The following is an 18,131-nucleotide window of genomic DNA, read 5'->3' as shown; positions in this document are numbered from 1 at the left end:
CTCTTGAGAAACTTTACCGGTAATATTTTAAATAAATCTTGTGATATATTTTAGTATAAAATACATATACATAACTGATAAATCAACAGTCTATATAATCGTACAATCCAATAAAAAGCTGAAATAAAAGGAAGTTTCAAGACTAGAACGCAAAACATATTACTTTAAGAGGCACGCATAATATTTTAATTTAATAACTTTTTTATACTTATACAAAAAAGTTCTTATAATTCTCTATTTAAAAAAGATTTTACACTTTTATAATATATCTATCCTTTTTAAACAAGTTTTTTTAAGTATATAAGTCGACCTATAAGGTAAATGCTTTTAAACTTTTTATTGAAGAACTTAAAGATAATTCACAAAAATTTTTTAAAGAACTAAATTTCTTTTTTTAATATTTTAAAATTTTTAATATTCATAAAGAGTTAGCTTTTGATTTATTTAGATGTTTAAATTTTATACTACTAACAATTTAATTTTTAAATTAATGTCAAAGTTTGATCTTTTATTGCATTAATTACAAAAAACATTAAACTTTCTTGTACATTTCTAACTTATTCGGATGCTGATGATTTGAGTTTTAGTTAAATAACTCAAAAAGGGCTTTGTTCAGTTTGTCCAAGTGAAATAAAAGTAAACATGCTGGTTTTAACCAGTTAAAATTTACATGACATGGCAAAGATATGAAATAAAATTTGTTTTTATATTTATGATTATTCTTATTGAGTTTTGATTGAACGATAACTATTACGTCACTACATGTTTTAAGCTTAAATTTTTTTATCGTTAATTATTTAAATTATGAAAACTTTTATTACTAAAAGTAAATTCAAACAAACATGATATTTAATTATATAGTGTACTTGTCTGCACAACCATAAAAACTGGTTAGGTTACTAATAACATATGACCGTATCAGACTCATAAATAAACGTAAAAACCTTAAATAAATGTAATTCAAGTTTGTATTTTGTGTAAATGTTACTTTTTATTAAAAAATTCGTCATTATCAAACTTTAAGACTTATTTTTTAAGACTAATTTAATTTCTGTTTTTCTTTAGAGTAGTATACAGATTTTTTTGTAACTTATTTTATTTATTTTACTTAAAGGTCTTGAAAAAACTTAGCAACATGAGCACAGTTAAAGCTACACAATAAAATTAAATGCACGTAAACAAAATATTTTAATGATTTAAAAATGTTAAATTTAAATAAACTTATAACAGTACAACGGAAAACAAGTTGTTTGATTGCAAAGTGTAATTTTACACTATATATTTTTTATTCTAGCTGTAAAGTCAAACAGAAAACCAAGAAAAAAAATCTTTTTAACCTCTTTGTTAAGTGTTTAAATCTTAAATACTTTTTTTTACATTGTCGTGATTGATACAATCAATTAAATTTAGAATATACTTGCAATAAAAAAACTGCTTTAACATTTAAAAATTATAAATTAATTTTAAACAGAATATTCGTGTAAATATATTACTTTCGGATTTTTATTAAAGTTTAGTTTAGGAAGTTACTTTAACATTAATCAATTTAAAAATATTTTTTCTCAGTGTTATCTATGTCATTTTAATTATTTATGAAGCTTTTACGTAAGCATTTTTGAGAAAATTATAAACAAAACAGTTAATCATTAAAAAAAAACAATGTTTTAATATTTTTTTTTCATAAATCAATTTAATATGAAATTACATTAAAAAATGGTATTTTTACAAATCTGTTTTTTTTACAATGTGTTTGTAACATTTAAAAAAAAGTTTTCTTCTAAAGATCTTAGATAAAATGATTTTAAAAAAAGAAAAAGTTATTAACTTTGTAAATTTTTAAAAGCTTAGATAAAACTGACTTTTAGTAACTTATTTTTAAAATATTTTCTTTGTATCAAAGACTTCTTGTAAACTTTTTCAACACACTCAGGATAACTCAGGATTTTATAAAGTTTTTGAAAACTTTAGTTAAGCTCAGTAGACTCAAAATAACTCAAAATACTTTAGTTTTGTTTTATATTAAGCTGACTTAGGATAGCTTTGATTTCTTATAATAACCTCAGTATTGTTTAAATGGTTTTAAAAGCTTTCAAGAAAGATTTTTTTAGATTTTAAAAGATATTTATTTAATTTAGTTGCATGTTGTTTTTTTTACCAAATTTGTTAAAAAGCTCAGTTTTTGTAAGTTTAAAAAAATCTCTAAACGAACTTAAAATGCTCATAATGACTCAGGGCATTTTTAAACTAACTCAGGACAGTTTTTGTACTAAAAGAGTGGCAAGAAAAACATGATACCCTCAAACTTGATTGTATTTTTACAATGTTAATAATAATATTTCAAAAAAAATAAAAAAAATGTTTTGATTAACTTTTAGATAGTTACTAAAACAAATATGTAAAGCACCAAAAGTAGTATTGTATGGAATAATAGAAACCTAAGAAATTATCAGGTTATAAAATTATCTTAAGTTGAAAAGCTCAAATTGAATATAAGCAGACCAACACAAGGTTTTGTTATTCGTTAAGACTGCACTTCAAGTTAAATTTTTATTTTTACTATTGTTTATTTTTCAGATGTTTTTCATTGGTTAAGATTTATTTTTTCAGTTTTGTATTTTAATATAACTAAAAATACATAAGTTAAGACAAAAAAAACAGTTTTTTAGATTTCTTCTAAAAAAAGTTCAAAACTTTCAATTTTAATACTGCAAATTTTATATTTTTGTTTAAGACAATAACGATAAAAATTGAGATAGTATATTAAAAACTGCAATATCTAAAAGTATGAGCTATTTAAAGTTTAATAAAATTCTATTTTGTTTATATTAAATATATATGGAATTTTTTTGTTACTACCTTTGAAAATATTTGGCTAGTTTATACAAAAAAAAGTTCGCTTTCAAATATGTATTAATAATTTTGGTATTGATTTTCTTGCAATAGAATATTTTTGAACTATAAAACTGTTTGTATTTTATTAATTCGTTAAACAACTTTTTTTTGTTGTTTTCCTATTTTTTTTAGATATTTATTTTTACTGTCATAAAGTTTTACATTTCAAACTTGCCATAAAACAGTTTTTCACTATGTCTAGTTCTGGTTTAAAATCATCTCTAACTCACTATTATTTCTAACCCGATTAATTCTAATCCGATATTTCTAACCCTATCATTACTAAGCCGATCACTTCTAACCCGATCATTTTCTAACAAGATCACTTCTAACCCAATCATATCTAATCCGATTATTTCTAACCCGATCATTACTAACCCGATAACTTCCAACCCGATCGTTTCTAACCCGATCTAACCTGACAATTATCAACCCGATCTGTATTAATTATTTCTAATCTTTATTAGTCTTTTGTTTTTTTTTATTAAACAAACTAATCTCAACCAAAATGTAATATTTTGAAATTTTGTTTAATTTATATAAAAGACTTATTATTTTGCTATTTTATTTTTAAATATGATGTATATAGAGCTACTTAAACTTACATTTTTCTTAAACTTTAAAGGTTTTCAAAACTTAAGATTGCATAAACAATTTCTCACGAATAATAGTATAAACTTCTTTAATAATTTTTTTGAAATCTTATAAAAGTTATTATTTCATAGGTTTCCAAAAATTCAAAAAGTTTAGATTAATTAGCGATCAATGAATATGAATATATCAATATAAGTTATCAGTTTAATTTATATAATTTGAAAACTCATAATAGTTCTTGTTAAAAAAAATAATTGTCGTAAAAGTATTTACAAATGAAGATTCATTAAAATGTTGCAAACCACATTATATCATTAAGCTTTAGTTTTAACTTATGTAAGTCGGTAAGTTAATTTATTTTACACTATAAGTTAAACAAGACAAGAATTTCAAAAACACTAAATATATTTCGAGCAATTCTTTAGTTTATTAAGTTATCATATTATTATTTAAAACTTTTAGCTTCAATCCTACCATTTAACTATTAAATAAATATTAATTTTCGGTTTAATTTTAAAGTGATTATTGTTTTGCAGTAGAACATAGAAGTCAAACCATTAGTAATTTAAGGTACACAACAAAAATGTGTGTTTGTAAATTGAGAGAAAAACTGTTATTATCATTTCTTAGCCTAGCATTAAATTAAAAATTAGTGGTAATTTAATAATCAAGTAGCTAAAAGATTATTTTCTGTTAACTTATAAAACTTTACTACAAAGAGTCTAAACATTGGGTGTTTTAGGTTTATATATTTATCCATAAGACATTTTATCATAACTGTACAAGTTCTTAAAATAAACACATTCAGTTATTTTTAAAACTGCTATCTTTGCTTCAAAAACGAACATGCAAACAAACAAAAACTATCAAATTAGTAACTCTCTCCAAAAATATTACATAAAAAAATTTCTGTTGTAAAACTGAAATAATACTATTCTTAACAATAATTTCATAGGCCGGTTTAAATCAGCTCAAAACTTAACTTAGGTTTAACTCTGTTCCTAACTCTGTTTAATTAAAAAAAAAATATTTTTATTAATACTTTATGTCATGTGGTCACTAACAAAATGTTCTTACGTCATTTAGATCTAAAATATGCCAAGTATACAAAAAGTAAATCAATTGCGATTTAAAAAAATATATCTAATATTTTTTATTTCTATAACTGTTACAAAAAATTGCGGAAAAATTTTATATGAAATTATTATTAACCATATTTATTAAACCTGTATATGAATCTAAAGCAATCAGCTCAATTCTTGTAGATTGTATTTTTGTAATAATTTTAAAGTCTAATAGTTTAGCAAATTAACAATTAGTCTACTTAGGCTACCGATAAATTTAACGTTTTGTTTTTTGTACAAAGTAGTTGCAACTTATTTATTTAGTTTAATTTAAATTATATACTTGGTTTAGTTATATAAGTAAAACTGTAAATTGACAATTAAGTATGTATTTTAATACAATTCTCATACTGATTTATATCAGTCTAAAGTAGTGTCAATACCCGAAATGTAAGAATCTGAATAACGTGTGTAATTTATATTTTTTATTAACAAAAAGTTATAGAAAATTTTGTTACGTCATTACCTAATAAAGGTCAAAACTTTATTTTACATTATAAAAACTTTAACAAAATTAATATAACTTAGTTGTTACTTAGAAAATTGTATCATTATGACTATATATTTACTGCTATTATTTTTTCCTGTGGTAACAATATTATTGCAATCTTTAGAGAATTTTATTTTAGCTTTACTTTTTTGACATTCTAAAAGCTCTTAAATTTTAGTTTTAGATATTTTCATGAAAACATCATCCTTTAGGCCTTGTATTTCCACCCTCAAATTTTAATAATTAATTGTAAATAATTATTTTATTAATAAAAAAAAAAAAAGAGTTTTTAGATCAGAGTTAGAATTTATCTCCTGTTGTTTCAATACAATTGTAAAATAGTAAACTATTTTATTGCATAGTATTGTCTTTTTTTTCTAGTTTAATGCTTGCTGCTTTATATATTTTATTTAAAACAGCAAAAAGTAAAACTACATTTTAACATGATGTTATGCTAAAGTAAGGCAAGAAAATTAACAAAAAACTTAAACGACAATTTATATGTAAAACTACAGCTTGTATGTATAAGCTTTTCGTAAATACTTATATTATTTAATTTACAATTTAATTTTACTGTTTTAAGCAAGTTAATATATAATAAAAAATGTTTAATAGACTATATTTAATTATTAGTGCTTACAGTTTAATAAATTTAACTCAATTCTTTTATCTAAATTATTAAAATGGGTGTTTTTTTAAAAGTGTCAGCATTGAAAAAAAAAGCTTTATGCAATATTTGTTTGCATTAGTTTTTCCATTATAATTTTTATTAATTTAGTTTTTCGAATACTAATTATAAGTAAAACTAATAATATTTACAGACGGTTACACGGTATAATATTTTTCTATTTTTATAAATAACATTATTTTAATGAAATTGTTTTCCGTATATGATCCAAATTAAAGACACAGGTAATATCTTAGTGATTATTTAAAAGCATACTGTGTCAATTTTTTTAAATAATTAATTAGCTTTTTTGATATACACAACTTAAACAATTTTAATTTATGTTCTATTAAAATAAGTTAGTAAGCTAAATAAAATTTCATTAAATAGCTAAACTTAACGCTACAAAAACAAAAACAAATATTGTTCTCTAAAAACAAAAATTTGTACTGTCATTAATTTATTGTTTTTTTCATTAATTCAACTTAATACTTTTACTTTAAACACAAAAGTTTTATTTATTGTACAAAGTTATTTCATCATATAAGCTTTAATTCAAATAGAGTATATGGTTAACTTTACAGGAAAAACTTAATTCTGATATTTAGAATATTTTAACTTACTTACTGATTTATATCAGCTCAAATTTTTTACCTTCATTAAACAGTAGTGTTTAAATAGCTTCCATATATTTATTATTATTAAAATTTAAAATATTTGTTACGTCATTTTGAGATTTAGATTACAACTTCATCCAATAAAGTTAAAATTTCTAATAAAACTATTTGAATGGTTCTGGTACTACGTTTATAACTTTATAGCTAGTATTTTAAGTTTAACTTTTATTATTGTTTTGTATATCAATAATTAACTTCACAATCTTTTAACACCTTTGCTTGTTATTTTTCTTTTAAAATGTTTGTACTTTTAAGTAAAAATATTTCTAAAAATGATTTCTAAAATAAATATGTTATAAAATTTGATTTTTTTAAGTACGCAATATTAAGTAAGAAAAGCTTAGAAAAATTTAAATGTTTTGTAACATTAATAAACAAAAATCATCTGTTATGTTTTTATCAAGTTTTTTAACAATTTAAAAAAATCAAACACACATAATCGAAACTGAAGTTAACAAGAAGTGTTAAAAATTTATTAGAACTTCTAAGGCCTTATAAACTTGTATAATCTGAATTAAAAAATTACTAAAAATTCAAAAATATGAATGTTTTAATTTTGTATAGACAAACATCTAATTAATAGATCATTAATAACTAAACAGTATGTAAAGCTTGTATTGTCCTCTAACTTCTTTTTAAATTAACTAAAATATTTTAAAATTGTAGATAACACGCAATAAAAACTACCTAAGAATGTTTCTTATAGTGATTAAATTATTTTTTCTTCAATCTAATTTTTATAACTATGTTTTTTTAAAATAAGACATTCCTAAATCATTAAAAAATGACTATACGTAGTTTAAAAATTTGGTTTTAAATTCTATGCTGAAAAAAATAAATAAAAAATCAATTCTACAAATATTATACAGCTTTGAAACTTCTTAGTGTTTCTAATATGTTTAAATATAGGATCGTGAACGTTAAAATAGATGTTACTAATTTTACAGAGTCCTAAACTGTTATGTGCTTCTTGCAGAATGATGGTCAAACTGAGTAAAAAACATACATTGTTATAGTTTTATTACGTAATATAATAAACGCACCATGGCGGTCATTTAAAAAACAAGAAAATGGATACACTTTGTTACACAAAAATATATGAAGAATAACTTTTTATTTATATGATTGTTATTACAATGATAAAACTTTAGACACAATCAAATCAAAACTTAACTTCTACAAAATACTTGTGTTACTATATATGAACATAATTAAAAATAAGATTATAATGAGTTTTAGTTTTAACTTAAACTTAGTTATAAGTGTAAAACTCTGACAAACCAAAAATAATAATATTGTTGTCATTAAGTAAACAGCTCGTTAAATAAAATAAATACTTAATTTAAAATTTTTAAATAACTCAAGTCAATCATTTGTTAACAAGTTTACATTTCAAAAACAGTACAAAAATTTTTTAAAACAGTTTAACACACAAATAGTTTTCTTTTTAACAAGTAAAATTATACGATCAATGTAAACAAAAAACAAAAAGTAAATAAAATTATAAAATTAGTCTTAAAAATATGTGCAGTTAGGTGTTAATAAATACAGTGACCTTTAAGTTTTTAGCTATATTTTCTTAACACTTAGCAAATCTTTGAAAATAACCCTGTCTAACTTTTAACTGATCTAAAACTGTCTTATAGGTGTTTTTAAAGGGTTTTAAAAACAACCCATATGCTAACTATTTAGGACCCCAAAAATTGAAATTTCGAATTTGTAGCTGAGTTTTTTTACATGTGATAAATTATTACATAATCACCTTAAGCATACTACTTCAAAACGATTTTAGAAAGGTTTAATGGATGCGATACTTGATTTTATGTATTTCCTATAACTTTTTGTAAGTTTTCTTGAAATTTTCTTTCTTTTTACAAAAATCAAAAGCATCTAAATAAAGCATTTAAATTTTGCACAATATTTTTTCTTATAATTGCTACATACAAAAAAATCAGCTAGAGTTTCAAGGTCACATTGTTTGGGTTCAATAAAGTTTGCATTTAGTTGTATTTCAGAAAACTAGTTTAGCAATTTAGAATATATTTAACCTTACTTACATACATATAGCATATTTGAGCTTAATTTTGCATACAGTTTAGTTCTACGTGTTATCATAAATATTAACAAAATAATAATATCTTAAACATGTACACCTAACATATCTTTAGTTTTTTTTAATATTTCTAGTAGTTACTTAAAATATTTGGTAGTTTTTATTTTATTTTACTAGGTTTATTTAAAGTTGATAGTATTTTAAAGCTAGTATAAATTTGCGTAGATTTTACTATTTACTAATAACAATAGCTTTGTTCAAAAAAATATTTATTTAACTTTATCGAAAATATTTCTAGTAGATAAAGTACTTGTAATAAAGCTCGTTTTTGTAGTGAAAAAACACTACCCTATTATGTATAAAATAAGTTTGGTATTTTAGTTACAAAAAAGTCGAATGTCATTAGACAGCAGTGTTCAGTCATTTGACACAGTGTGAGTTAACTGATAAATTATACTGGTTATAACCAGCTTAGAAATTTCAATATATAAAAAAAACATTATTTTGTGCTTATCTAATATTTAAATTTAAGTGGCAAGATATTATTTAGGAGTATTTGTCACGTAATTTCTAGTTTTTAAAGAAAATCTATTTTTAATAATTTTTGTTTTTATATAGTAAAATGAAACGTAAAGCTTTTTAATTTTTCTACTACTTTTATAATACAACAACAATTATAAAGTTATCTACGTAAAAACTAAACCCTTTAAATAAAAGTCATAAACATTTTGTTAATAAAGTTGTTATCCAAATTACAAAATTAATTTTTTACATTTTTAAAAATTAATGTCCTTAAAAACATTTTTAAGTTTTAAAGATGCTACATGTTAAAGTAAATAATCTTAATCGTTCTACATCATTTGTTTGTGTGTTTGTAATTTTATTATATGTTTAAGCATTGCTTTCTGACAGTTTGAAAGAAAAAAAACTTATTTAAATTTAATTTTTTTTTCCGAATAGTTTATAAAAAATTAAGTTAACTGGAACTTTTAGTGACGTAACATATATCCGTGAAGCATGAAATTGTTTTCAAAAACTAAGAAAATTATAAAAACAGTAATGTAAATTAGCATTACCATTAAATTTGAGCTTTAACTAGTAAAAACTGACCAACTCACTACTTCAATATTTTAAACATCAAGTTGTACATCTTCTTGTTTAGTTTATGCAAATAAAAGTCAAAAAAATTACTTTAAGGGTAAACAAAAATTAAACAGCGGAATATAACATCAAATAATAAGCGTAAAAAAATGTATTATATTTTGTGCTTATATGTTTTAAATTAAAGAAATTGTGGCATTAGAAACCGTTACACTTTCAAAAAGATCTTAGAATGTAGAAATTCTTATAGAAATAAAGTTTTTACTTAGATTAGTTGTAAATAGTATCAAAATTTTTAATATGATATGATGACCAAAATTTAAAACCTGTATTAAATTGTTAAAACTATATTTTCAATAAAACAAACAAGTCATTAGCTATTTCTAAGTTTACTTACACAAAAATACATAATTCAAAACTATTAAACAAAAATTAATTTGCAATTTTATGTGTAATCAGATAACTGATCTAAACAAAATATACAAAAAAATGTGTTTTTTAGAATATATTACAAAATAAGGTTTATACCATTTTAAACGCTTCATAAAGCAGTTTTGAATACCATTTTATCGTTTAAAAAATGCTCGCATTTTATTTTACACACACAGACGTAATACGTTAGTCTTGCAAGTTGTTGCTTACAATTTATTATACTAATAAAAGAAAGGTTTATGTAACAAAATATTCTTTCCATATCTTGCTAGAACTCTAAACTATGAAAGCCGTATTTTTTATGGCTGTAAAATACATAGAATAAGGCAAATAATAAGCTGTTATTAAATTTTTTACCTCTGTTCTTAGTTTTTTTTTATGAATAAAAGCTGTTGTTAAGATATCAATCTAATATCATACTTGCATAATTAGATTATTTTTTAAAACTTGCATAATTATCTAGTAAGAATATAATTAAAAAAAGGTTGAAATAAATTATAATATAATAAATTTTAACAGAAATTACTAAAGTTTATAGCTACACTTTGTATTTATCACACAATAAATAGGCTAAGTAATAACTTGTCAAAGCTTGTATTTTAAAACCTAATAACCTTTAGTGATAGTAATACTTACATTTTATAAAAAAGTTTTTAAACTTTAAAATTATTTTTTAAAGTTTTGATAAAACCACTTATTGTGCCGCAACACATTACATAATAATACTTTAAAATGGTTTAAGACTCTTTTATTTTCGTTATTAAAGTTTATAGTTGTCTCACATATCGCATCTTACATCTAAAAATTTAATTTTCTTACCTTTAATTAAACATTAAACAACGAAACAACGATTTAAAAAAAATTCTTTAAAAGTCAGCTAACCAATAGATAAAATTACATCGTTTATACCCAACATTAATAAAGTTTAATTATTTTAATCACATTTTTTAAAAAAGTATTAAAAATTATCTTTAGCAGGAAACATGTTTAAAAAATATCAAAAAATACGTTATAATTTATTAAAAATAACATAAAAAGATTTTTTTTAAATAAAAGTTATATGATCAACAAAAATAGTGACAAAACATGATTCATTTAAAAAAAAATTAATAAAAATAATGTTTAATCACAATGTTTTATTAATTAAATTTAAAACTAATTTTCTAACTAATCAAAACCAATAAATTATTAATGATTTACTAATAAAAGCAATAAAACTTGTGTTTTGGTTAACTTTTTCTACTAGTTGTTAAATTTGTTTTTTTAGATATATTAATAAGTTGTTATAAAGGAATTAAAAGTATTTTTTTGATATACTTTTGTTTGACTTAAATTATTTTTGTCATATTTATCAATCATAATACATTTATGTACATAAATTCTGTTTGTTTTTTAAGTCAATTCATACAAAAATAATTAACATTTATGCACAAGCTAATTAAAATTGTTAGTATATATTTTTTGTTACTGAAAATAAACATATAAAACTAAAAACAAGAAAGTTTACACGAAAAGTTTTAACAGTTAGCTTATAAACCTTAAAAGATTACATGTTTTATCTCTTGAAAATGTTCTTTCGTATATTTGTTTTAAATGATTTAAAATGAATAAAGTTTAGACTTACTTTTACTTTTAGCGGTTAATTAACTGAAGTATGTTTAAAGTCGTTTATCTAAAAGAAACATACGGAAAGTTCAGAAATTTAAAGCTCTTACTCCGAGAAAAATAAATTATATTGTTGCCGCTTGAGTACAATTAAAAACTAAAATAAATAAAGCTTTTATCTGCTAGGTCGCATCATTGAGTCCCTTAATTTTTAGTAGATTAAAGTGATTTTTATTTATAAAAATAAATAATTAAATAAAGTATACTTGTTTTTTACAACTCGATGTTGCTGTTCCTTGTTGTTACTGTTCTTACTAGTTTTTTGAATATATTTTTATCGGTGTTAAAACTTTTAAAAGACGTGAGTTTTTTTTTTGATATGTTAAATTTTATTTTATTAGTTATATAAGTTCTTGAATTTTCTCTTTAGTATCTATGCTGAGGTAAGAATTAATTAATACTATATTTTAACAATCTTTTTTAATAATTAGTAAGTTTATCAATTTTAATCCAATGTTTAAAAAAAGTATAAAAATATTATGAAGTGTTTCAGCAAAATTTTATTTTATAGAACATCATAAAGTATGTTACAATTTACTAAAAAAGCATAAAAGCTTGTATAAAATAAAGAGTACACATGAATAATTCAGCAATTTTTTTTTCTCAATATCAAATTATAACAAACAGTAAATGGTAACTTCAAGGACAATGTACTATTGATAGTTAATTTATTAATTTTTAAACTGATGTTAGTCAGTAGACTTTTTTTTAAAGTTACTTGTAATAGCAAAACTTATGTTTCGTTGTAAATTTATACCTGGAATTTTAGGAACTTTTGAAAAATATCTAGAACAACTTGTAATTTTTAAAACATAACTGAAATTTCAAACAAGAAAAACATACCAAAAATGTTTCATTCTCAAAACAAGGCGAAAAACTGCTAAATTCAAGTGGCAACCCTGGTGGTCATTATACAATAAAAGGCAAATAAATTATAAATTAAAAAAAGAAAAACTTTAATTTCGTATAATATAAGTGAATTGTGAATAAAATATTAATAATAAATTTTAATCTAACTTTAAACTTTGTTTAAGACTATTATTAAGTTAATATTTTTTTATTCAAATAAATACATTGGCCTTAGTTTTCGTAAAATTTTTAGTTGCTCTATTACAATTGTGTACTTAGAAGTAGATATTTCTCTAAGTGGTGAAAAAATATTTATAAAAAATAGTACTTAATTAGAATTAAAAGCCTCTAGAAGTTTTTCTATTTTTATTCTGTGTACCTGTGGACAGATGTTTTTCAAGTATTTAAAGTATTCAAATATAATATGTTGAGTTTATTTATAAAAAAAAATATTTTGTGTTCGATAATCTATTTTTTTTCAATTTGATTTATATCAAATAGTGTTAATTAAAGTTTGTTAATAAATAATACTGACCTAATTCATTTCAGTAGTTGATTATATAATATATGACAAGTCAATGTAAACAGTATGTGGTTATTTTTTATCACTGTATTAAGTTAGATTTATACTATAGTTATACTGATTTTGTTATGATAATTAGTTATTTTTATACTATATTTATAATATAAGTAATATTTAATGCTATAGAAATAACCAGCAAGCAATATCCTACAAACATGCTCGCTAATTTACCTTAGCAATTCTTTGAAATCAACTTAAATTATCACAAAAGTTTTATTCAAACTTAATCTGTACACAGATCTGTACTCAATAAAACACTGAACTTAATAATTTAGTTTAGTTTAAATAAAAGACTGTTTTAATTTGTTTAATATCAGTAAACATTTATAATCAACACTTCTAATTGCAAAGTAACCAAAAAACCTTGAATCCTTGAAAAACCTTATTTTAACAGCTTAGACTAAAAGATTCTGGAAAAAGCTTGAGTTTAAAAAATTTTGAAAAAAGCTTGAAATTTGATAAATTCATAAATAACCTGGAAAATCCTAAAATTTTAAACAATAATATACAATTAAAGTAATAAAGTTTAAATTTGACACAATTATCTAACACATAGATAAAAAAATTTTTAATAACACAATTTAAGTTGCTTTACAGTATCTTTTAAATGTTATATACTATAAAAGACAATTCTTTACCCTATAATTAATAAACCCAAAAACTTGTACTTTTGAGAAATTCAAAAACATTTATGAAACATTTTTAGTAATCCTGTATAAATGTAGTTGTGAAATCATAAAGAAAGTTAGGAGTATTTGTTTTGCATTTAAGCTAAACCAGGATTATAATATTTGCCTTTTCTTATGCAAGACAAAAGCACTTATTATTTATAAAGTAAATAGATAAATGAACAAAATTCACGAAACACACAAATATAGTTCTAAAAAAATGTATAGATGTCTGTTATAATTCATTTATATATTTTCAATAAAGTAAACCAGGAACATAATAAACTTTTATCCCACACAATATTTCCTTTTAAAAAATTTGCAAATTTGAGATTTTTTATTCAGTTTTTACTTGAAAGTAAGGTTACTGCTTAAACAATTCAGTACTTAGTTTTGCATAACATTTTAGTTTTGCAAATTTCAGATTTTTGTGTACACAGTGTAAACTATAAGTTTAAAAAATAATACACAATTTTTTATACTTTGCTTATATTGATTAAGTAACATCTGGTTAAAAAACTGAGCTAAGTTTGAATTACTAACAAACTTTTAATAAACCAAGTTAAAACTAAGGCTACCCTTCATTTATCTAAATATTAATAAAGTAAGCAAAAAAATTGAATATTTAATTAATTGTAGATCTTAGTTTAAGTTGTAAAAAGTAGAATACAGGGTTGCCATTAAAACTGGAATCCTAGAAAAACTTGAAGTTTCACAATTAAGGCAAAAAACTTGAAAAACCTGGAATTTAGAAATTAAAAGAAATCTTGAAAACATAAATATTCAAAAAAAAATCACTTATAATAATAAGAAATGTTTTCAAAACAATAAACATTTCTGATGAAATATGAAACAAATTAGTATTCAATATAAAAAAATTAAGTTTTTTTTTTTTTAATAAGTTTTATGTTGTTTTAAAAAGAGAGCTAAATAAAAACTGAAATAAAATTAGAAATTAGTCTAGCTTTTTTTTTTTTTATAATTTATTCTTAAATACTTTTGAATGTTTCTTTTTTTTTTATTATTATAACACAATTGAAATTTTAGTTTCTCTTAATTTTTGGTTATTGGATTCATGTGATGTAAAGACAATATCTAAAAATTACAGAAATTTAATTAAAAAATATTTTGTTGTTTGTATAAAGTTTAAGATTTGCTATTTTTTGTTCTTTTTTTATGCTTTTATTACGTTAAAATCTATTTTCTGTAAAATTATTTAAAATTTTATCTTCTATTAGCTGCTCTACTGATAAGAATAACTGAAAATTTACATTTTTGATAAAAATTTTATCTTAACTATATATATACATCATTGATCAAAAAAAAAATTTTGTAATTCATAATAGGTATAATAAAAACTTTAAAGAAATACCGTTATCTTAATTTGTTAGTATTTAGTGCTATAAATATTACATATATTTAGGAACTTAAAATAAATAAAGTTTAATTACATAAAAGACGAGCATTTGTTGTAAATTTACACTTTTATTAAAATCATTATTAAACAAATACTGTGTCATTTAATAGTACTTAATAGAACATAGATATTTGAAACAATATACAATTACTCTAATTAATACAAAATCTTCAACAACAACAGTTTAATATTTTCATTTCATCATTTAGTCACCATTTATAACAATATATTCCCTTTGTGATAGACCAAATTGTAGGTTATCTTTTTCTTTCAATTCGTAGTATCTTTTCGGTTTAATTTTGTACCCATTCAGAAAAGTTCCATTTGTGCTGTTGAGGTCGAATATATAAGGCAGTACGACCTTTTTCTCAACACAGCGTATTTTTCTATTCACTTCTCTGTATTGGAATACGCAGTGTTGCTGGCTTATTGATGGGTGATAAATCGGAACATCGCAGATTCTTGAATTGCTTCCCATCAAAAACGCGCTTTGTCGGTGCATGTGAAGAGGTTTAAAATGTTCATCATTTCTGAAAACGTACAACCTCCATTTTGTCTTAGACATTGATGCCTCCGGAGGCTCGTTGTAATTTATAACGACGCCCTTGTAAGTATTGGTGTCAGCGGTGAGGTTTCCACTTAACCCTAGGTTTGGCTTTTCTCTATTGACAAGTCTCTTGATATCTGAGCGAGGATTCTTCTTTACTGATGATAATGATAGTTTCAATCCTGCTTTTGTTTGAAGTTGCTTGCGAGGACTTCTTTTCCCGGTCGACTTTACTGTTGTTCGTCTTGCGCGTGTCATTGTGAAATGATTAATTTTACATAAATATCAAGTTTATGAACAAAAAATGTTAACAGTTACGGACTTTGGCAAAGTTGCCCACTAGTGGCGCAAAAGATAAATTTATTTTATTTTCAGGGATCATAATCTTCTTAAGTTTAAAAATTTCATAGCATTAATGTGAAATTGGAATTTGTTTTATAAGAATTTTATTAAAACTAGCCATAAATTTTTGCAATCAACAACTAATCTCTAAATCATGAATAAAGTTCATTTGTTTTAATTTTAACTATTATAATTGGATAAATATGTGACTATTTCTATATCAATATACTAATTGTGTTTTGAAGCTAGTAGAACAAGTTATAAAAAAAATAAAGAATTATGAACATGTAATAACTGTTAAATCGTTTTAAGTGAAAATGTCATGCTCGAGTAAATATGTGTATACAACTTTGCATTAATAAAATGCTACAAAAGCAATCTAGCACAAGAAATAAAATAATTGTTTAAATAAAAATAATTAGATATTGAAATAAGTTTTTTTTTACATTCAACAAAATCAAAAGGTTATTATTTAGTCAAACTATATTTAAAACAGTTACAAAAGTATAGTTAGCATAAAGTTAGTGAAAAATTTTATTTTCTGAATTTAAAAAATTATGTAATTGTAGCTAATTTTGCTAGATGATTTAATAAATTTGTAAAATAAGCCTACATGTTTATAAGTTCAATTGGGTATGAAAAAAAGATATTTGTTCCATATTATAAATCTCTTAAATAATTATTAAAAAAAAATATATTTTGAAACTTACAGAGACAGACAAATAAGAGATGCTATGTTTAAATGGTTTTTGAAATAAAGTTACATGCTTAAAGACATTGTATAAATAAAAGCAATGGAATTATATTTTCATAAACAACTTTAAAATGTGAAAACGTTGTTGTGTAAAAACTTTTAAAGACTGTGTATTTGGTTACATTAACACATTAGCATTGTCTCAATATATTTTTTATTGTTTTTAGTTGTGTGAACATTGAACATTTATTATGTCTAAATTATTGAGATCAACTAATTCTAAGAGAAAAAGAGTCAGCATCAATTTAATAAAAAAAATTTATTTGTAATTTGTTTTATTAAAGTAAAAAGATTTTATACAAAATCTATATACAAGTCAAAAACAATTTAAAATGATAGATGTGTCAAATTCTTGATTTGATAGAGATTTTGAAAATTGTCCTTTTCTAGTTAACCAAATCACAACTTAAAAAATAAAAATTTTAACAAATGTTTTTTGCTTACAGTAAGTCATTTAACTTCAATGAGAGCATTGATATTTAAACAGAATTAAAACATAGTTTTTAAGCTGTTTGTTAAAATATATGTAAGTACAACAGGGTTGCCACTAACTCAAGGAAGTCAGGGAAACTCAGAGAATTTTATTATTTTTTTATTCCTAATAAAATTCAGGGCATATTTGATTTTTTCTATAAAATTCGGAAAGTATTAAATTTCTTTTTAATCTCTTAGAAAATATTTCTAATTATATAATAAGATTTGGTTGATCCAGTTTTAATATTTTGTTCAAAAAATTAGTTTTATTTTTTTTTAAGTGCTTAATTAGAAATTATTTAGCCTTGTGGCTAGTTATTCAATATTCTTAGAATTAAAATTGTAGTTTTTATCTCAAACTTTAAATTTATCACTGAATTGCCAAACACTCAGTGAACTCAGGTAAACTTAATGAAAATTAAAAATATAGATAATCTCAGGAAGACTCTGGAAATTTTTTATTTTTTTAACTCAGAAACACTCAGGGTAATTATGATATTCTAAAACAATTTCAAGGAAGTGTTAAAATTTTTTTTAAATCTCAGGGAAAACTTTTTCTAGTATACAATGATATTAAGTTAATCTAGTTTCAATATTTTGTTGAAAAAGAATATTTTTCTTTATTTTCAAGTACTTATTTAGAAGTTTTTCAGACATGTGGCTAGTTTTTTAATATTCTTAAAATTAACATTGTAGTTTTCTGTTTAATTTAAAATATATTTTTATCATGAATAAACTTAAACAAAAACAAACACGTTAAAGAAATGAAAGTTGTGCTTAACTATGAAAAGCTTAATACACT

At 22.1% G+C, this 18,131-nt stretch overlaps 1 pseudogene; it reads right to left on the bottom strand.

Moving 5' to 3' along the window:
* Nucleotides 1-15,417: 15,417 nt before the first annotated feature.
* Nucleotides 15,418-16,017, bottom strand: LOC145829079 (smad nuclear-interacting protein 1 pseudogene; annotated as a pseudogene).
* Nucleotides 16,018-18,131: the final 2,114 nt, after the last annotated feature.

This window comes from Thalia democratica, chromosome 2 (genome assembly GCF_965202585.1).
Source record: "Thalia democratica chromosome 2, ktThaDemo2.hap1.1, whole genome shotgun sequence".
Taxonomy (NCBI): Eukaryota; Metazoa; Chordata; class Thaliacea; order Salpida; family Salpidae; genus Thalia; species Thalia democratica.
Note: the sequence above shows the minus strand (reverse complement) of the source record. Positions and strands in the feature narration are given on the sequence as shown.